We start from the raw sequence: 6,000 nt of genomic DNA, 5'->3' as shown, positions 1-6,000 counted from the left end.
TTTTTGCCAAGTAAAGGGCATGAAAGATCTTGGAGCCGAATGTAAGGGTTATGGGATTTAAAGATCTTCCATGTCCTGTTATACTTACTGATGTAGCAGGAAGGGGTGAGGCAAGAGGAAGCAGAAGCCAAGTTAGAGCCTGGGAGGCAACTGGAAATATGGTGGCAGCAGCAGAGGCAGCAGCAGCAGCTGTAGCAGCTGAGGTGGAGGTGGAAGGCAGAAGCTGAACTCCTGTTTTGAGCCAGCCAGAATTTCTGCTAAGGACTCCTGCTGAGGACTGCCAGGGACAGGAAGTGCGGGGGGCTGGAGCTGCTGGGAGCATGCTTCCTGGATGCTGAGCAGTTGCTATGAGTGGGGAGAGGAGGACCTTTGCCTGAGGTAGCCTGTTCTGTTTTAAAGGCTTGAGAATGTGGGTGTTTACTACCTTAACTATGTGTGACAACTTCCTAACTACTGTGATGGCTTTAACTTTCTGGTTTTGGGACTCAGTTTTCTGGTATTTGAATAAATGTTCTAGCTTTATTCCCCATGTAGAGAGCCTGGTATATTTTGTGATTAGTAACCATATCAGCATATTTATAGTTACCATAGGCCTTGTGAATACTGCATTGTTCATACACACCTGTTCAGGTGTACTAGTGACTTGTCCTTCTAAGAAGGAGACCCAGAAAAACACTTGTAAAAGTCTAGATCTCATAAGTGTCTATCATGTAACCCCAATGCAGATTCAAAGTGACAATAGGTCACATTTAAAAGGTAAAGAAATGAAGAGATATTGTATATTAAATATTATAGAATGGATATATAACATTCCATATTATCCCTAAGCATCTGGATTAACTGAAAGAATGGATTATTGAAAGAACAGTTAAGGAAGTTAAATTCTAATAATTCATATCAACATTGGAAAGAAATTTTTTACTGCTTTACATAATTTGAATAATAGACCATTGGGAGGAAGTAATAGAATTCTCTTGCAAGAATTATGACTCCAAATGTGCAAATTAGAAAACAGCAGGTGCATAAGATCTCAAATATTGAGTATTGGACTGTGAGGCAAGATATCCCAGCACCATATGCAGGAACATTTTGTTTGGCAGGATATGATTTACATTGTTTAGAGGACGTTTAGTTGGATAGAAAAGAAATAAGAAAGATCTCTACTGAAATATGTATGGCAATCCTTAAAAATTATTTTTGTACAGACATTACCTAAATCAGGTTTAGAATTTCAAGGAATTGATTAATGTATTACCTGGAGTAATAGATTCTAATTATCAAGGAGAAATTATTGTGACATTCCAAAATTTGGGTGAAGAACCCATATATGCATTTTTGTAAAAAGAATAGTTCAAGTGACTATTATTTCTTGTGATACAATACCCCTTGATAAAACCGACAATCCTTCTGAAATAACTATCATAGCAATTGAAGGGTTTGATTCTGCTAATAGAATAAAATTGAAACCTAAATTATGGGTAAAGCAGAAGTCAGATGATGTTCCAAAGGCTGTTGAGATTATAGCATATGGAAAAGATAATACTGTAACTGTTATTTATTCAGGAGAAGTGGGTTTCTAAACTGTGCCCTTAACTTATATATCTATCATGAATGAGGCTATGATAGTGAATTCATGAACTCCAGAAGCACAGTTGAGCCTATATCTGCTGTTGATGATTTCTGGGTTTTCACTGAGTGGGCTTTACTGCTAAGGAATCTCAGTTTTCTCATTGGTAAAGAAGAGAATTCTTTCATTGAATTATAAGGTTTAGAGGTACAAGGGACCTTAGAGCATATCTAGTCTGGCCCCTTGATTTTGCTTATAAGAAAATGAAGACTGAGAAAGGAAAAATTAAGCCATTTAAAGTCCCTAAGGTATTAAAAGCAAAGGTGGGATTTGGTGTAGTGGATAGAAAACTGTGTTTGGAATCAGACAATCTTAGTTTTAATTCTAACCCTGCTACTTTACTACCTGTATGACCAGGGACAAAGCCCCTAACTTCTCTGGGCTTCAGTTTCTTCCTCTGTAAAACAAGGGGACTGGATTAGATAGTCTGAGATCTCTTCTAGTTCAAAATCTATGATGCTATGAGCCCATGTCTTCTGAGCCCTAATCTACCCCTCCTACTGCTAATATACTTGTAGGGTCTTTCATCTCTTTCCCTGAGCCCTCACCATTAGATACTATGAGATTTAACTAGAGAATATGCTACATTCTTTGTGTTACCCAGATATTTGTTCCTAAAGAAGGTTAAGAATATTGATTCTCCCCTCTCTTCCCCTTTACTAGCTACATTGAACACAGTTTCAAAATTGATCAACCAGTATATTTAAATGATCAAAGGGCTCTTACTAATAAACTAATCCCTTGAAATACATATTCTAGAACCAGTCACCCTTTCATCAAATAGTAGGAAAGTGCTTGGGGCACATTGATTTTCCTCTTTAAAAAGCCACTCATGGTGCTATTATTTCCTAAGGTACATTTTCTTTACTGCAACTTGTGTTCCTGTGGGTTTTTCAGTGGCAAGATAAACTATTCCATTTGACCCTTCTCCTACTAAAAAAATATATCCAGGTATTTACAAGTGTCACCAGGGCTAACCACAAGCTGGAGAGTAGCCCTGAATTGTTTGTGGGACATCCTAGAGTATTGCTGGTCTAAGGATTAACTCCAACTAGGTGGGGGATAAGTACTTGAAGAGATGCTTGGGGAACTTGGATGAGAAGATGTAGAGATGTACTGAGGCCCATTCTGAAGACGAGGCTGGTTGTTGTGAGCAGCCTTGTGATACCCAGAAGGATATTGGTAGCCACTTGAGGAATAGTTAACTTTGTTCTGAGTTTCAGGCAGTTTGACAGAGCCCCAAGGATGTGTCAGATCTAGAAAGAGTTGGGCTTGCAGCCATCTGTGCTCAATCATAATCTACCTTGGGAAGGAAATAAAAATAGTCATCATTGGTTGTCTTCATATCTATGCCAGCAAGTCAGTTCATAACATTAGTTGAATGATGACTGTGTGTAGAACATCATTATACTGGGCCTCAGCTGGGCAAAAAATAAAATAAGGGAAGTCTGCCTTGGATATCCCCAAGACTGGAGTTTTAGGCTCCTTTGCCCTCATATACATACCCAGTGCCTTGAGATTGCCTTCCTTTTCTCCTATCAAAATCTAATTTCAGGATTAGTTATTTATACCTTATTATTATCATACCTTATGTTATTAGTCATTTATACCTTAGTATAAATTTCACTAAATATGTTCCTTCCCCTTTGATATTGACATCTTAGGCCTTGTCTCTTTGAAATAAAAGGCTTTGTACTGCTAGAGGAATTGAAAACATCAAGGGAAGAGTGAAGGGGGTATTATAGAGGAATACTAAATATGGTCTTTCTCATTCCCCTAGAAATCATATTACATATGTGTGTATATATATAGATATATGTATATATGTATGTATGTATGTATATATGTCCCTATCTATCTATCTATCTATCTATCTATCTATCTATCTATCTATCTATCCACACTGCCTTCTCACAAGGTTGGCTGTGGAGTTTCTGATTTCTGCTGCCTGACTTCTTTCAGAGATGCTCTTTGGGTGGGCTATACTCATATGGACCTAGAGCCTTCAAATTACCCCCTGACTATTCAGAACTCTCTACTTTTCTATTGTGTCTAGCCTGCCCAGCCTGAAGAAGGCCCTATACTTCACATCTTTGTCTCCTCTGATCCCCATCAAAGTGTATCTGTCTTGTTCTTATTTTTTCTGGACCTCATTATGTGATTCCTAGAAAATTAAAAAAAAACTCATGAAAATTTAAGTGACTAATAATGGCTAAATGTTGAATTTTCCCAAATATAATCTTTATAATGAGACAGAGGAGATAGCATGCCTTACCCACAAGAGAGACTACAAATGCTGTAGTCCAGGGAAATTTTGCTCAGGATTCTTCTACTCATAATTCAATTCCATTAAAATAAAACAAAATATTTATTTTATATTTACTATGCATAAAGCAAGAAATGATGTTGTATGTGGTATATCAAACTGGTCTATCAGAATGACCTAGATTCAATTTCTGTCTCTGACACATTTTGGCTATATAACTCTGGTCAAGTCATTCAACTTCTCACTGATCTAAGCAACAATATCAGGTTTTTCTTACCCTTTGTGTGTCAGGGATGTCTTTGGCACTCTGGTGAAACCTATGGACCTCTTCTTAGAATGATTTTAAATGAAAAGATAAAATGCATAGGATTACAAAGGAAGACAATTGTATGGGGAAAATTAAAAAAAAACAAGTTCATAGATTGTAGGTCATTTTTGCTCTAAGATTGTAAATTACACATAAATTAGAGGTCTCTCTTGGTAGAGAGGGTTTCCTCATCAGAAGTTTCTTCTGTTGATGAAGGTCCATACCACACACATACTTTTGCTAGAGAATTAAACTTGTCTGTTTTATCTCTTTTCTGTCATCATCTGAGCAGTAATTTTATTCTGTTTTCTCCATACCCTCCCCCCAATTGTAAGTGGCACAGTAGATAAAACATTAGCTTTCTGGTCAGAAAGACTTGAGTTCACATTTGATCTCAGACACACCTACTAGCTATGTTACCATGACTTTCTGCCTCAATTTCCTCTTCTATAAAATAGGATAATATAGAGCCTTCCTTCTAGGGTTGTTTCAAGGGTCAAATGAGAGAATATAAAGTTCTTTGCAAATTTTAAAATACTACATATATGCTCACTATAATAATAATAAGCAATACTCTTTACTTCCATCCCATAGGCATGTCTTTTTGAAAACTAAGCTCATTTCAGTTCTTACAAATGCTCATTTTTCTGTGTAGAGAACTTTTTTATTTTTTGACTCCTCATCAGAATTATTCCTGAGTATACACACGCACAAACACACATACACATGCACGCATGCACATGGACATGCACACTCACAGAGAAACACACACAGAGGAAGGTGCTAGAGATAAAAAAGGAAACATGTCCTACCCTCAAGGATGTCATATTATTCTATTTATATTATATAAGGAAAATTATATAACTACCTACTTTATTTTACATGAATTGGTTATGATATGTAACTGCGCATACTTAACAAATCCTACTATTATTATTAATACAAAATTGATCATTGAGATTTAATGCTAAATATTTAAGGCCACTAAGTACTGATTGGATTGTCCTCCACTATGTTTCTATTGTAATGGAAGGGGTCACCCAGGATTCTTGAAGTCTATGCTGGCACATTTCAACCCCCACCAGGACCCACAAAGGTACAGGAGAGCTTTGAAGGCAAACCTGGCAAGAAACTGTATCTACAGCTTGATTATTTAAGTACCCGGGGAGTTTCAATGTGTCCATCTGTGTGACTGATCAGACCAATATGAACTCAGAATGCTCTACCACAGGTTGGGCACAAATAATCCATGTGAACATTTGGGGTGAATATTCTAAATTTGCACATACTGCAGTTCCTTTGAGCTGCTTCAATTCTGCTATGCACATAAAGCACAGCACCTTCTCTAATGAGGGCATGCCATACTGAGTGGTCCTGTACCAGTATCTGCCATGTTGAACAATCAGTTGCAAAGTTCTTAAGGAAGACCTTTAGAGTATCCTTGTATTACTTCTTCTGATGACCATGTGAATGCTTGCCTTGTGTGAGTTCTCCATAAAATAGTATTTTTGGCAGACATATATAAGAAGCAAAGAATTGATCCATCTCTTGTTGCATCTCAGATTTCGAGTCTGCATCGAGTGCACAATCATCTACAAACAAAAAACTATTCACCAACACTCCCTCCACTTTGGTCTTGGCTTTTAGCCTTTCCACGTTGAAGAATTTACCATCAGTGTGGTAGCTAACCTTGATATCATGTTCATCCTCATTGAAAGTATTTGACAATTTGACTGAAAACATCATGCTAAAAAGCATAGTAGCAACCACACAGCTTTGTTTCTCTCCATTGGTGAATGG

General features: G+C 37.2%; 1 pseudogene; it reads right to left on the bottom strand.

Moving 5' to 3' along the window:
- Window positions 1-2,468: 2,468 nt before the first annotated feature.
- The window catches only part of LOC138144132 (serine/threonine-protein kinase PAK 5 pseudogene), a 53,315-nt pseudogene continuing 49,783 nt past the window's right edge, over window positions 2,469-6,000 (bottom strand).

This window comes from Petaurus breviceps, unplaced genomic scaffold (assembly GCF_028583685.1).
Source record: "Petaurus breviceps papuanus isolate PSGF00001 unplaced genomic scaffold, PetGlider_PUasm1.0 90686, whole genome shotgun sequence".
Lineage (NCBI taxonomy): Eukaryota > Metazoa > Chordata > Mammalia > Diprotodontia > Petauridae > Petaurus > Petaurus breviceps.
The sequence above is the reverse complement of the archived record's forward strand: the minus strand, read 5'-3'. Positions and strand labels throughout refer to the sequence as shown.